This window comes from Camelus dromedarius, chromosome 4 (assembly GCF_036321535.1).
Source record: "Camelus dromedarius isolate mCamDro1 chromosome 4, mCamDro1.pat, whole genome shotgun sequence".
In the NCBI taxonomy this organism is placed as follows: domain Eukaryota; kingdom Metazoa; phylum Chordata; class Mammalia; order Artiodactyla; family Camelidae; genus Camelus; species Camelus dromedarius.
In genome coordinates, this window is record NC_087439.1 from 93,872,561 (window position 1) to 93,887,006 (window position 14,446).

At 49.7% G+C, this 14,446-nt stretch overlaps 1 long non-coding RNA gene across 1 annotated transcript in view; it reads left to right on the top strand.

The window, feature by feature from the left end:
• LOC105085545 (uncharacterized) overlaps nucleotides 1–12,025 on the top strand; it is a 29,893-nt gene extending 17,868 nt beyond the window's left edge. Inside the window, exon 4 of the long non-coding RNA XR_010380796.1 lies at nucleotides 11,946–12,025. This is a non-coding gene — a long non-coding RNA (uncharacterized LOC105085545). The remainder of the gene's footprint in view (nucleotides 1–11,945) is intronic.
• Nucleotides 12,026–14,446: the final 2,421 nt, after the last annotated feature.

Here is a 14,446-nt window from a genome sequence, read left to right on the forward strand (position 1 = left end):
AGAGTCTCAGCTATGCTGCAAGAACAAATAAGCCCTCCATAAAGGTTGGCTTCTCACAACGCAGGTTGGGCAGCCCGCTTACTTACTTCTGTGGCTTCCGAGGTCATTGTGGCAGGAGAAGAGAGCTGGAGAATCTGGAGGGATGTTCTTAACGTTGGGCTTGGAAGTGGCTCACACAACTTCTGCCCGCATCCCGTGAGCTGGACCCAGTCACGACTTCACCTAAGGGGAGACGGGGAAAGGCAGACAAGAGGAACGGTGGTCAGTCACCACCAGTCACAGCCCCCGTACCCTAACGTGTCTTATGATCTTAGTATCTGCTAATGTCCCTGTGAAGTTGTTATCCCCTTTTAGGCGACAAGGACATGGATCCTTTGTCTGGCATCACCAAGAAGCCAGAGGGCAGGGCATCCGTGTTGATCAAGCTTGTATCACGTGCCAAGTGCTGAGTGCCACAGGCTTGAAGTGTGTGACCTTACACATGTCTCACAGGTGCTTGCCATTCTTCCCCTTTTAAAGGTGAGGAAGCAGGCGCGGAGGTGAGTAATTCCTTCAGACCGACGGCTGCCGAGGAAAGAGCTCTCGTGAGAACCCAGGTCTTCAGACCCTGAACCTGAGCGCTACCTGCCACGCCAAGTGGCAGCCCCTCCCCTGCCCCAATTACTTAGTTACTGCCGTCTCACCCCACCCCCCACCCCCAGCGCTGAGCTGTGGTAGGAGCAAAGGGGCCTCAGCTCTACCAGTGGGAAGGGACCAGGCTCCGTCTTACTCTCCCGGGGTGCCTCTGCCCGCCCCCTTAGCCGGGACTAAGCGAGAGCTCACCCAGCTTTCCTGATTCAAACGCAAGTTCCCTGCTGAGACCTGGGCCCATCTCTGAATCCCACTGGCCTCAGGGCCTGAAAGTCTGTAAAGACCTGTCAGTCCACTCCTTCTCTCCAGACCCCCTGCCACGACTGTCAGGCTGAAGGCCAGGGCCCTGGACCCCCTGGCCCAGCACTCCCCCAACCTCTAGCTCTTACGGAAGGTATCAAAGGTATCAAAATCTTACCTCCCTCAGACTCAGCCAAGCAGGAAACAGGTTTGTGATCCCTCATGGGTGTGGTCTATGTCTCATAGCCACCTAAGCCAGGGTTCCAGGGAACCAGCCCCAACCACACGCGGGAGCAGTCCGACGCCTCCCATCTCCACCTCCTGCCTTGAAGAGATAACCCCCCTGCCTCCTGATTCTGGCATCAGTCCACGGTGGGGAGCGCAGGCCAACTTGGATGTGGTCAGGAGGTCTGAGGTCTTGACACCCCTCCCTCATTCCCTGAGCCCTGCCTACTGTGTCCCCCCACTAGCGAGAGCCCTGCACCTCCAAACTGTCTTTATGGAACTCGACTTATCCAAATATTGCCTATAATATAATCCATGTTCCAATGTAGAGATTTATAAATTGCTAGGGAAACAAAACGCCATTTAAAAATTTTTTACTTATTTACGTTTTTAGGGGGTGAGGCAATTAGGTTTATTTATTTAATTATTTTTTAATGGAGGTACTGGGGATTGAACCCAGGACCTCGTGCATGCAAAGCATGAACTCTACTGCTTGAGCTATACCCTCCCCTTCCAAACGCCATTTTTAAGGAAACAGAGCTGAGTGGAAAAGAGTTTAGGCCAATTCCAGCGTGATTGTGGGGAGGTGGTTTCAAGGTTGCAGAGGACCCTACTCTTTCGTCTGCGTAGCAGCCCCTTCCTCTGCTGGGACCAAACTTCCTCCACTTTGCCCATCTGTGTGGTCCACTGGGAGCATCCATGTTCATACATCACGATCCTGGGAAGCTAACCCCAGCCAGGCTAAAGAGATCTCTGTGTGGGGAGAAGATGCTGGGGACCCATTAGTGTTGTGAACTCCTGGTATTAACAAGGACGATTCTAATCTGAAATTTACCAAGATTACGTATAATGTATATGTAATTTGGAAGTGAGAAGTCCCATGTCAGCCTGACACTTGTCTTGAATGAAGCCAAGGTCTACATGGGAGCTGCTGGGGGCGCCATTTTGAAGTGTGTTGAGCAGGACAATGGCTCCTCTGCAGCAGAGGAAAGACTGACAAAGAAACCAAGGAGCGGAGAAACCAGAGTTCTTGGGTGTGGTCTCCCGTGCGCGCTGGGGCCTAGGTCCGTTTCACCCTGACACTCAGGACCTCCAGGCTGTGGGCTCACAGAGGCTCCTCGTGCCTTTAAAATGAATTTTCCTTCTTGTGTAAGCAGCGCATGTGACCTGCTAGGCTTTGCAACCAAAATTCCTGAGAAATACAAGCTGTCATTGAGAAAGACCAGCATTGATCAGTTAGGCATCCGGATTTTCCTTCAATCAAGGAGTTTCAGAGATTTCACGTATGCAGCCAGGCAGCAACTATTTATCTTCCTTGAAATTATTTACTGTTCTGACCAAGCTTTCCCAGAATTGGCAAATTAGTCGATTAAATCAATTTTGTTAACTGTACACACGGCAAAATCTATCGGCAGCACCAAGTGAATTGCTGTTTTCTAGGTAATTGTCTTTGACGTTTTGGCATTCTGAATTTCGAGCAGAATCTGCCAGTCTTTCTCAGCCCTAAGTAGCCAGGTCTCCAGTTTCCTGAATTTCAAACTTGGGTGGTTGATTTTTGAACCACAGTGGGAACATGTATACCTGATCGCTTGCCCGAAATTTAGCAGGAAGGAGGAAATTGGCTGAAAAGAAATTCAGTGAATTCTGCCTTGGCTTCTCCCCAGGGACGTGCGTTTCCGGAAGGTGTTTGTGTGGGCGTGTGCAGGTCTACTCCGCACACATTCACCTCGCCCCTGCTGTCTGCCAGGCCCTGGGCCAGCTGCCAGGTACTCACAGATAGATGGGACAGTGTCTCCAGGAGGGCCATCAGGGCCGTCAGGAAGACAGATCATGCTACCACGTGACACGTCCAAAAGGAGCACGGTCGTTGGGCACAGAGAAGGGAGTAAGGCAGCCTGCCAGACCGACCTAGGCAAACCACAGAGAAGAGTGGGCGTGGGGGAGCAGGGCCCTGATGGTGGAATAGGAGGTCTGCCAAGCAGACAGGAGTGGGAAGAACATTCCAGGAAGGAGAGAAGGATGAATAAAGGCATGGTGCTGAGAAGGCACTCAGGGGACTTGAAAAACTGCTGGTAGACTGGGGTCCTGAATGAGCCAGACCCCAGGGCCCACCAAGGACAGAAAGTAAATTGCTTGCTTGCTTTCTTTCCTTTTTCTTCTTTCTTTCTTTCCCTCTTTCTTTCTTTCTTTTTTCTTTCATCTTTTTTGTTTGTTTAATAACAGCTTCATTGATGTATAACACACACACCAAAAAATTCACCTATGTAAGTGTACAATTTAGTGGTTTTTCATACATTCACAATGTTGTACAACCATCTCCACTGTCTTATTTTAAAATATTTCGTCACTCTAAGAAGAAATTCTGTATTCATTAGCAGTCACTCGCTCTCCTCGCCAGCCCCTGGAAACCGCTAATAGATTTGTCTATAGATTTGACTATTTTGGACATTTCATATAAATAAAGTCATACAATATGCGGTCTCTTGTGACTAGCCTGTTTCACTTAGCACCACGTTTTCCAAGTTCACCCATGTTGTAGCCTGAAGCAGTACTTCATTCCTTTTTGTTGTCAAATCATATTCCATCGTATGGATAGACCACATTGTGTTTATCCACTCAGCCACTGATGGACATTTAGGCTATTTTCACTTTGGGGCTATTACGGGTAATACATCCGTGAACATTCACGTGCAAGTTTTGTGTGGACATAATGTTTTTATTTCTCTTGGGTGCATGCCTGCAAGTGGGCTCGCTGGGCGTGCGGCGACCCTTTAACCTTTCCAGGAGCTGCCTGACTGCTTTCCAAGGTGGATGCGTTCTTTCACCCTCCCACCAACCACAGAACAGATGGATAAAGGTGGTGGCGGGGTGAGTGAGGGGGAGAGGGCATCTTCCCCTCCCCCCAGAAGGAGACATTGACATGTGAGCCTGGGCCTAAGCGTGCAAAGTATCTGGGGTTTGGGGGGAGTGAGTGAAATTGCAGTCAAGCAGAATCCACATGGGGAGGAGCAGGATGGCTAGTGGTGAGAAAGGGCTCCTCGGAGTCCCTGCTGCCCCACTGTCCTCAGCTGTGTTTGACTGAATGTGATGGAGAGACTCCTAAGTGGTGCCTCAGGCCTCCCCACTCCCCGACGGCCTCCTGGCGTGAATGACTTTTCTCATTCACAGTCAGCTCATGGACAAATGAAGAGAGCACTGTCTAACCAACGCCATCGACCCTCCCACCCAGGCGTGCCGAGCAGGGTGACGGGGATCGGGCCGGTTCCGCAGAGCTGGTGGGGAGCAGAGCCCCTCCGTATCCACTCCCGGGCCAGGGCAGGCTCCCTGCAGGGCTCTGTGTCTCTTTCGCCCCCTCACCTCCTCTTGGGCAGCCCTGGAGCTGGCTGGGCGTTCCTGACTTCACTGGCTGCTGGTTCTCAGGGCAACAGTCTAAAAGGTGTATGCCTTTTCAGTAAATATGTATACAAAAGTCCACATATATCATATATGTTGTAAACTGAATGTCTGTGTCCCCCTCCCAAATGCATATATTGAAGCTCTAAACCCCCAATGGGATGGTGTTTGGAGAAGAGGCCTTTGGGAGAGGCCTCTTAGGGAGAGATGAGCTCAAAGCTGGGGCCCCGATGTGATTATAGACACCAGGGTTCTCGACCTCTCCCCAGTTACGCACAAGGAAGAGGTCATGGGAGCACACCGTGAGAGGGTGGCTTCCTGCAAACCACAGGAAGAGGCTCGGCATGAAACTTACCTTGCGGGACCTTGACCTTGGACTTCGAGCTTTCAGAACTGTGAGAAAAGCATGTCTGTGGTTTAAAGCCACCCCATCTACGGAATTCCATAATGGTAGCCCAAGCTAACACAATGCATACACAAAAATATTTGCTTCTTGGCATTCCTCATTGTGTGTGTGTGTAAGTTGTCTTTTCATTTTGCTGATGGGGTTCTTTTTTTTTTTTTAATTGAAGCACAGTCGGTTACAACATGTCAATGTCTGGTGCACAGCACAATGTCCCGGTCATACATGTACATACATATATTCATTTTCTTAGTCTTTTCCATTATAGGCCATTACAAGATATTGAGTATAGTTCCCTTGGCATTACTCTTAAAGTATTTCATTGTAGTTGTGCCAAAAAATGTGAAATTATAAAAATATAGAAATGATAAAATTTCTCTTTGTGGTTTATCAGTTTCTAAGGCAACAGTTAATTTTTTAAGTTGTCTTCAAAGAAATCTCTGTCCCGTATGGGAGACACTGCCGAGACTGCTGCACTCAGCGAGCTCGTTTCACATGGTCACACCAGCTCCTTGCTTCTGGAGTCTTCCAGAGCTTCCTCGTGATCACACGGGCCTTCTGACGTGTTTTCAGCTCTGACTCTGTGTGGAGCACGGTACATGTAAGAACACGTCAACATTCAGTATTTTTCATTTTGTTATTTTTCAACTTCAGACTGACCTCCAAAGCACTACATTGATTTTCTCATTGGAGACATGCATGTTTTCAAAGACCATCATGTTTTGAGTGTCTTAAAGACACGTTTCCATGGTGAGTCTGCTGCCCACTGGGTCTAAGAAATGCAAAGCTGGATGTCAGCTTAGCCTGCCTCTTTTAGAGAAGATCTTGAACACCACGTGGAAAATAAGGTGGTGAAGCTGAGCGTCCTCTTTGAAGCTATTGATACAAAAGATCTTCACGCAGACGCTGCAGGTTATTTGAGCGTGAACAACACTCTTTGCCTACATTGAACATGCCGTAGTCTTTGGCTCCGTTTTGATAGCAAGCCGCTTTATCAGGCCTCACGTAGTTTACACGGGACTTTTTCAAGGCACAATTGCTTTTAGGAGGCGCACTTGTGGGATATGCTATCCCCAAGAGAAATAGAAAAGTCTTCTCCTAACTGCTTGCACGGTAGGAAATTTTCATAAATGTCCTCAATAGCTACACTATCAGAAAACCGAGAAAAGTTATATAATTGCCCATCCTGATGGCTTGAGAATTTTCAGGTGCTGAGGGATTGGTCAGACCTGCACTGGCGCCCACGTGCTGTGCCAAGACAGTTTCACCGAGGCCCGCTGACCGGAGCACCCAGCCACCAGTACCTTCAGAATCTGTGTCTTGTTCCCAGTAATCTGCCCTCTCAACCAGAGGATGCTAGAGCCCAGAGGAAATCACAGACTCAGAATGTCAGCGATGAGAAGGACCTCTGGCGTCACACATCCAACCCTTTTATAGACGGGCATGGAGGACGGCAGAGATGCGAACTGACCTGCCAAGGACAGTCAGCGAGTTAGCGGCTGAGCTGGGGGAGGGGTGCCTCCTGGTCTCCTGACTTCCAGGCTACTGCGCTTCCCCCACCCCCAGTGGCCTCCTGGCAACTTGCACCGTCCACTGCATCACAGGGCCCCCGGAAAGGGGCGGCAGTCAGGCACAACCAGGCTGCCCTCAGCATCCTGGGGCTCCTGCCTCTGGCGCTTTTGATGGAGCCGGCCCAGCTGGGGCATCCGCTGCATGAAGCCCCACTTAGCCAATAGCTGTATTAGTCACTTAATTAAATGGGAAGACACACCTGCCACCCCTGCCCTTCAATTATTTCTATGCATCCTGTTCCCGGGGTGTTTTGACACCTCCTCCCTCCCCCTGCTCCACCCAACACCCACACCCACCCCTCCAGCAAGGAATTCATGCACATGTGAGCTGTTTTCACAGTAAGAAGGCAAGTTTCCAAACAAGAGGTGCAGCTACTAGGAAACAAAGAAAGAAGGACGCTTTCGCTGTGTCTGAAGAGCCAGAGCTGACATAGCCTCCTGGGCGACCATGGCGTCGCGCTCGACGGACACTTGGGAAGAGAGAGGAACAGTCCCTTGTGAGCGGGGAGGGCACCTCACTTTGGCTTCCCAGCTCCAGCAAATAAACACTCAGCCAGCACCCGCTGCGGGCAAGTCCCCGGCGGTGACGGGAAACAGATGGAGAGACATGTCTCCAAGTAAAGCGCGTTTCCTCGTGGAAGGCAGGAGGTGCTCTCACGCAGACCGGTGGCCCGGCCCAGGTTTCGCCTGCAGGATGGAGTCCCTCGTCTGGAGCAGGACGAGCTGGAGCCCCTGGAACGCAGCATCAGCAGGGCTGGCCTGTGTGCAGGGCCCCTCAGCGAATGCTCAGTCATGGCTCGGGGATAACTCGGGGCTCTCCCTTGGGGTCAGGTTTGGAGGCTCTGGGACACCCTGAAGCCCCATTTGCATAGGAAGCCCTAAATTCCATGCAGAGGTTCTGCGAGGATTTGGAGCCCAGGTTGACTCGCCTGCTTTGGGGTTAAGATACTCCAAGTCTGAACAAACAGCAGGAGGAAACAGGCACCTCCCTGTAAGGCCTGAGCAGGACACTTCGAGAAAGAAGGACACTCACTGCGAGTGGAGGACCCTGAGGGGCAGCGACCTGCCAGCTCACCTGGCCCACAGGGCTCTTTCCAGCTGTCCAGTCTGTCCCCACCCAAGATGTCCAGTGCCATATTGTACGGGTTCCTGATGCCCTCCACCCAGTCACGGAATCCATCTTTGTCCCTCCTGAGCGGACTTGCATGGCACACCTAACTTCCTGCAAACCCTCCCAACGTCAACCTGGTGACTCACCCCGTCTGCCGCCCTCCCTCCCTCCCTAATCCTGCTCCCGGAGCCTTCCTTCATCAGTCAGGATTGCCCGCAGGGTTACAGCCTGGGCCTCCTCTGGGTAGCTCTCACCCAGTCTGGTCCAGGCCCCAGGGTCCCGAACCTCTAAAAACTCTCATCTGGCTTGAGCTCAGCAGAGTCAGTAGCAACCCAGGGTGACCAGCAGGAGCTGAACAAGAGAAGGAGTGGCAGGTGCCAACGAGGAGTGGCGACATGGAGCCTGGGAAGAGCAAACGTGGCTGCATCCGTCAGGGAGAGGCATGTGGCGATGGGGCCTGGGCCAACGTGGGGCACGGCAGGGTTACAAGGGACTGGACCCGAACAGAGCAGGACAGGTGCCAGCCAGCCTGCCTGCCTCTGTCCTGAGTCGGAGGGAGGGGCGCCAGAACATCTCAAAAGCGGGACGGGCTGTCCCAAGGGGGCCTTCTAAAGACACACCTACAGCCCGGCTCTGCAGCCAGTCACCGCAGCACAAGAGGAAGAGACACCGGGCTCTTCCAGGCCAGTGTTTCTCAAACGTGATTTTTGTCCATGAGCCGCACTAAAAAAGACATTTCTCACGGTGACCCATGATGCACACACATTCACACACACAAACGCTCGCAGAACGCAGCTCTGCAAACGCACACGTACACACACACACACACACACGCACGCACGTACATGGATGGAACAAGAGCTTCATAAAGCATTAGTTGCTCTTACTCAGTACAATGCACCCTGGTGACTTTCTCTGTTCTCTCATTTTTAAAAATGCAGAATATAACCCTCCTAACTGATGGCATGACCCCCAGAGGTCATGCCCCGTAATGTGGAAAACACTGGTCTCAGTATCAAGTGGCCGCTGAGAGGGGAGAGCCAATGAGTGGGGTCCAGGGGGTGGAGGCTGGGGGTTGTCGGCGCAACGGGGGCTCAGGCCGCACCCCGCTTTCACGGTGTGCAGGCTCTTGGTGGCTCAGAGGGAGTGCTGTTCCGAAACCAAGGGTGACAGCTGGGCCTCCAGGTTTCCACCTACAGAAAAAGTGAGAGACAGGTTAGTCCCAACTGTTATCAAACAAGAAGGCTACGCGCTCTTACACGTGACCCTCCGTTGTCAGCAACGGCCTGCAAACTAAAAGCAGACAAGCGATTTTAGTGCACACACATGTGAGCAAAGTACATAACCATCATCAATTCATGAACCCTCGCTGAACATGCCCACATCAGGTTTAGCAGTAGGGGCAGGGATAATCCACATTTATTGCAATGCATGTGTGTTTAAAGGAATTGGAAAGCTTCCAGGCTGAAAAGAATGGTTAAGGAAATATATACCACCTCACAGAAAGAGTAACCGAACTGCCCACAACTTTCTTTTGTTTTAAATTGAAGTATATTTGATTTACAATGCTGTGTTAGATTCTGGTGTAGAGCACAGTGATTCAGTCATACATATATATTCTTTTTCATATTATTTTTCATAACAGGTTATTCCAAGATATTGAATGTAGTTCCCTGTGCTGCACAGGAGGATCTTGCTGTTATCTATTTTATATATAGTAGTGTCTGCAAATCTCAGACTCGTAATTTATCCCTCCCTGCCCCTTTTTCCTTTGGCAACCATAAGTTTGTTTTTGATGTCTGTGTCTGCTTCTGTTTTGTAAATAAGTTTGTTTGTATCATTTTTTTAGATTCCACATGATATCATATGACATTTGTCTTTCTCTGTCTGACTGACTTCACTTAGTATGATAATCTCTAGGTCCATCCATGTTGCTGCAAATGGCACTATTTCATTCTTTTTTATGGCTGAGTAGTATTCCATTGTGTGTATACGTGTGTGAGTGTGTGTGTGTACCACAACTTCTTTATCCAATCACCTGTTGACGGACATTTAGGTTGCACATCTTACAGCCCACAACTTCCTAGATGTATTCAGAGAAAGCTCAGACAGCTGGTGTGTAGAGTTAAAAAGGGAAAAGAGCTGCCGCTGCAAGGAGAAAAGACGAACTTCTAATAAGCACAATGACGTAAATGCATATCACAGGCATTATGCTGAGCAAAAGTTGGATACACAGGGCGTACACTGGGTGGTTCCATTTGCCTGCAATCTAGAGCAGCTCAGGGTCAGTGGTGAAGGACACCAGGTCAGTGGTTACCTGGAGGTACAGGGTGCTGTGGTGGAGAATGACTGCAAAGGGGTCCAATGGGACTTTCTGGAGTGTTGGAAATATTCTGTATTTTAGTTGGGATGGTGGTTATGTGGATAATACACATCAAAATTCATCAAACTGTACATTAAAAATGGACGCATTTTGTTGTAGGTAAATCACATTAATAACGTCGATTTTTAATAGCTAAAATTAATCACTGTGATTAATTGAAGATAACATGGAAAATGTATGGGAAAAAAAGAAAAAACAAAACAAAAACCAAACAGAACGACACAATCTGACCCCAAATAAGAATCTTGATAATCCCCATGTATACAAGTTTGGTAAAAATTTCCAACTCCCCACGGCAGCCAGTCTCCCTAGAGGCCAACTACGTGACTCCCAGCACATGCTAGTAACACATCAGCTGTGGTGTGTGAGCACTGCGTCGCAGAAGCTGTTGGTGACTAGGAGTGAGAGCACGGGGTCACGAGTAACGTACAGGTCCCTGGATGTTGTGCACGCCAGCCCACAAGACAGAGAATGTGACCTGCCTCTGGGTGTCCGCGTGAGGCCCATCCCGGGGACCTCAGCATCCAGGGTTTGCAGGGCACGCTCTGAGAAGCGTGCGGTACCCACGCTTCCTCCCACGTCAGGACCGCAGAGAGGACTCGCACTCGGTCAGTCTCCGGGATGGTCTGCCTCCCACCCGGCAGAGCGAGCAGCCGGTTTTCTGTGAGGTCTCCTCACGCATCGCAAGTCCACCCTGGGCTGTGGCCACCAGACACCCATCTCCCAGCTCGTGACCTGCCCGTGTGTAACCTGGCAGGCACCTGCTTTCTGTCTCACCCGAAGGCCGTCTGCTCTGCCCCCCAGAGGAGAATCTGGGAGCAGGTCTCCGGTGGGATGTTTTCTCCCAGGCAGCTCTGCCCTCCTGCTACTCCACCAGGAAGTTACAGCCCAGGCCCTCAGACAAGCACGGGGCTGGCCCTGCCCCTGCGTCCTCTCTCTGCACAAGACGAGCTCGGGGTCACAGGGAAGGCTGGAGTGGGCGCCCGGAGTCAGTCCAGCCAGACAGAGAAGGGGAATGTGGGGGAATGTGGAAAATCAGGCATCTCTTGTGCTCCGGCCCCCCTTACACTTGTGGTTGTGCAAGTAGAAACGGGGTGTAAATGCTGACATGGTATACACCAGGCTGCGTTTACAGTCTGGCCCCACCCCTTGCCTTCAGGACCTCCAGCTTACTCCCCAGGAATTTACCTTGTGGCCCAGAAGCCAAACCAGCACTGAGTCACAGCCCAGAACAGCAGGGCCGAGCCCAGGACTCCTGGGTGATGCCTGACCCTGCCGAGCTCTCCCTGGCCCCAGATCCTGTATGGAGGTGCCCTCCTCCCCATCTCTGGACCTCCTGTTAGTGCCAAGGGATTCCTGGGCAAAGGGGGTCGGGGTGGGGAGAGCTGGGGAGCGTGGCTGCCAGGCACCACCTCAGGTGGCTGCGGGGAGCTGACTTGGAACCAAAGCAGCCCCACTTTGCTGGATGGGGGAGAGGTGGGGGCAGGGTGTGTGGAGGGGAGAAGCCCACGCAGGAGACAGCGGCCACCACAGTGATACAAGTGAACTTATTTACAAAGCAGAAGAGAGCCTCACAGTCATAGAAAACAAACTTGTGGTTATGAAAAGGGGGGGAGGGATAAAGTAGGAGTCTGGGATTGGCAGACATGTACTAATACACAGAAAATAGATACACAGAGAGGTCCTGCTGCACAGCACAGGGGGCTACACTCAGTAGCTTGTAATAACCTGTGATGATAAAGAATATGAAGAAAGAATGTATGTGTGTGTAACTGCATCACGGAGCTGTACACCGGAAACTAACACAACATTGTAAATCAATTACGCTTCAATTAAGAAAAGAAAAAGAAAGAAAGAAAATACCTGTATGAGCTATTGACAGGATCCGGCAAGTGAAAACAGATGCGGGAAAGCTTCTCCTGCCTTCAGCTGATAGAAGGCCCAGCTTTGTTCCCCGAAATGGTAACTGGCCCTCGTTTCTGCCCCCAGGTGCAGACCTCGGTGTCACACCAGAGAAGCAGCTGCTCCCTCTCTGCGATGCCCCAGGGAAGACAAGGAGCTGAGCCCCCCACCACATGCTCCCAAAGCAGACGGCAGGTAAGTGTCTGAAAATGTATGTGCCCGACCCTCACGCAGCCACAGAAAGTCAAACTAAACGAACAATGCGGCCACTTTTGTCTAGCAAACTTACACATTCCTTAAGATGATAATAATTATTATTGAACAGGCTACAAAGAAATAGCTACTGGTGACTGTTCCCCAGAATGCAAATTGGTCCTCCATTCTAGAGTCGGTATTGTCAAAGCATAAAAATAAAAAGTATGGACGCGCTCACAGCTGCCCGGCACGTCCTCCGGCGGGAAACCAGTTCTTTTCTGAGGGGTTTTCGTTTTCTCCCCACTCGCAAGGCTGGTGTGAGACGTAAGCCACTATGCAAAGACTACCTCCGGACTTCTCCCAGGGCTATCAGGGGAGATGCAGTTGTAATCTCTATGGACTTATGAGCCGAGAGTGGACAGTGTTCCTCTTTGTCACCACGTAGAGAATTCTCATTTAAAACCCAAGCCAAGCCTGGGAAAAGCAGGGCTACAGTCGAAAGAGCCAGAGCCAGTCCCCTGATTACATTATTTGAATCCCTGGATCCAGCCATTCCTGAAACCGGCACCACACCTTCAACCTCTTTGTTAAGTGAGCCAATATAAAACTTTAAATCTAGAATATACAAGGAAGAAATAGAAGATGGGAAAAGGCTATGAATAATTTATTCACAGACTGGGGAAAAACTAAACAGCTAAAAAATCATGGAAAGAAATCATCTTATTAATAATCATAAGTTCAATCAACAAAAATTGTCACTTTGCACCTACCAAACTGGCCCACATTTTAAAAGGATGTAATAAAAAGGGAGCTGAGAGGAAGGAAACCTTACACACCATTAGCAGGGGTATAAACTGGCAAAGCTCTTTGGGAGAGCAAGTTGAAAATATTTAGTGAAAATTACTCTGCCTACGATATTACCCCAGACATCCTTAAAATGATGAATGTACACAACTTTTGTTACAGGAATGGTTGTGAAAGACTGGAAGCTACTAGGCTATTAAAGAATTAAGGGACTGATCAAATAAATTACGGTATATTCATTTGATGAGATAATATGCAGCCATTAAAAATTATCCTGCAGTGCAATATTGTGATTTATAATAAGAAATATATTTTTGGTCTTGGTTCCTGTTCCTGGCACAGAGCACCTAAAACCCTTGGAATTTCCTGTAAGCAGAGTAATAAAAGTGCCTTTTGTGTTATTTTAATGAGTGGCTTTGGGCCTTTATGAGTGACTTTGGGAAAGCCCGAAGTCACCTAAGGATGGGGACTGGTTGCCAAGGGAGCCAACCATGTGATTAGAGGACTGGAAATTTCAGCTCTGCTCCCTAACGTCCAGGCAGGGGAGAAAGGAGCTTGAGATTGAGTTAATCACCAGTAGCCGATGATTTGATCAATCATACCTTTTTTATTGGGCCTCCACAAAAACCCAACAGACAAGAGTTCAGAGAGCTTCCGAGCTGGTGACTTTCCGGGGGATGTTCAGTGAGAGAGGCTCATTCAGAAAGCACGTGTCCCTTCCCCTGCACCTCGTCCTCGGCATCTCCTCCGTCTGGCTGTCTCTGAGTTACATCCTTTTATAATAAACCAGTAATCTAGTAGGTAGAACATTACCCTGAATTCTGTGAGCTGCTCTAGCAAGTTAATCGGACCTCAGATCTGTAGCCAGTGGCTCAGAAGCACGGGTGACTATCAACCTGGACTTCAGATCGGCGTCTGAGGTAGGGGGAGGGGAGCAGTCTTGTGGGACTGAGCCCTCAACCTGGGGGATCTGATGTTACCGCCAGGTAAATGGTCAGAATTGTGGTAAATTGTAGGACCCCCCTGTCCCACATCCCAGAATTTCTTGGATGTTTGGGGATGGGGGAATCTACACGTTGGAACTAGAATCAGAATTGTAGTTGCAGAAATTAATTCGTCAATATGGAAAGTTATTCATGACATACTGATAAGTAAAAAAGCTGATTATAAAATAGTATGTGTGACCGATTCATACAGAACACAGAACCTCCTAAAAGGATGCCCAGTAAACCCCTAAGTACAGTTACCTCTGAGACTACTAGTGTCTTCCCCACTTTTCTCCCCGGTTTGTCTGTGTCTCCTGATAGCTCAGCAGTGAACGTATATTACTTACATAATAAAGCAATACAAAATTTTTCAAAATGAGCTTTTACTAGTAAGAAATGCTGTGCTCTTGGGCCGACCCCCAGGCACGTTTCGCAGATTCCAGTGGTGGCAATCTCCGACACGATTCTTGTGTTGTTGTAGCGTATCAGCCCCTAGACGTGTTGATTTGGGGAAGAAAAAAGTTCAGCACCTGGAGACAGAGCACGAGTGACCTGCAGGTATTTCCTGCGTTGACGGGAAAAGCCTAAATATAGACAATTCGA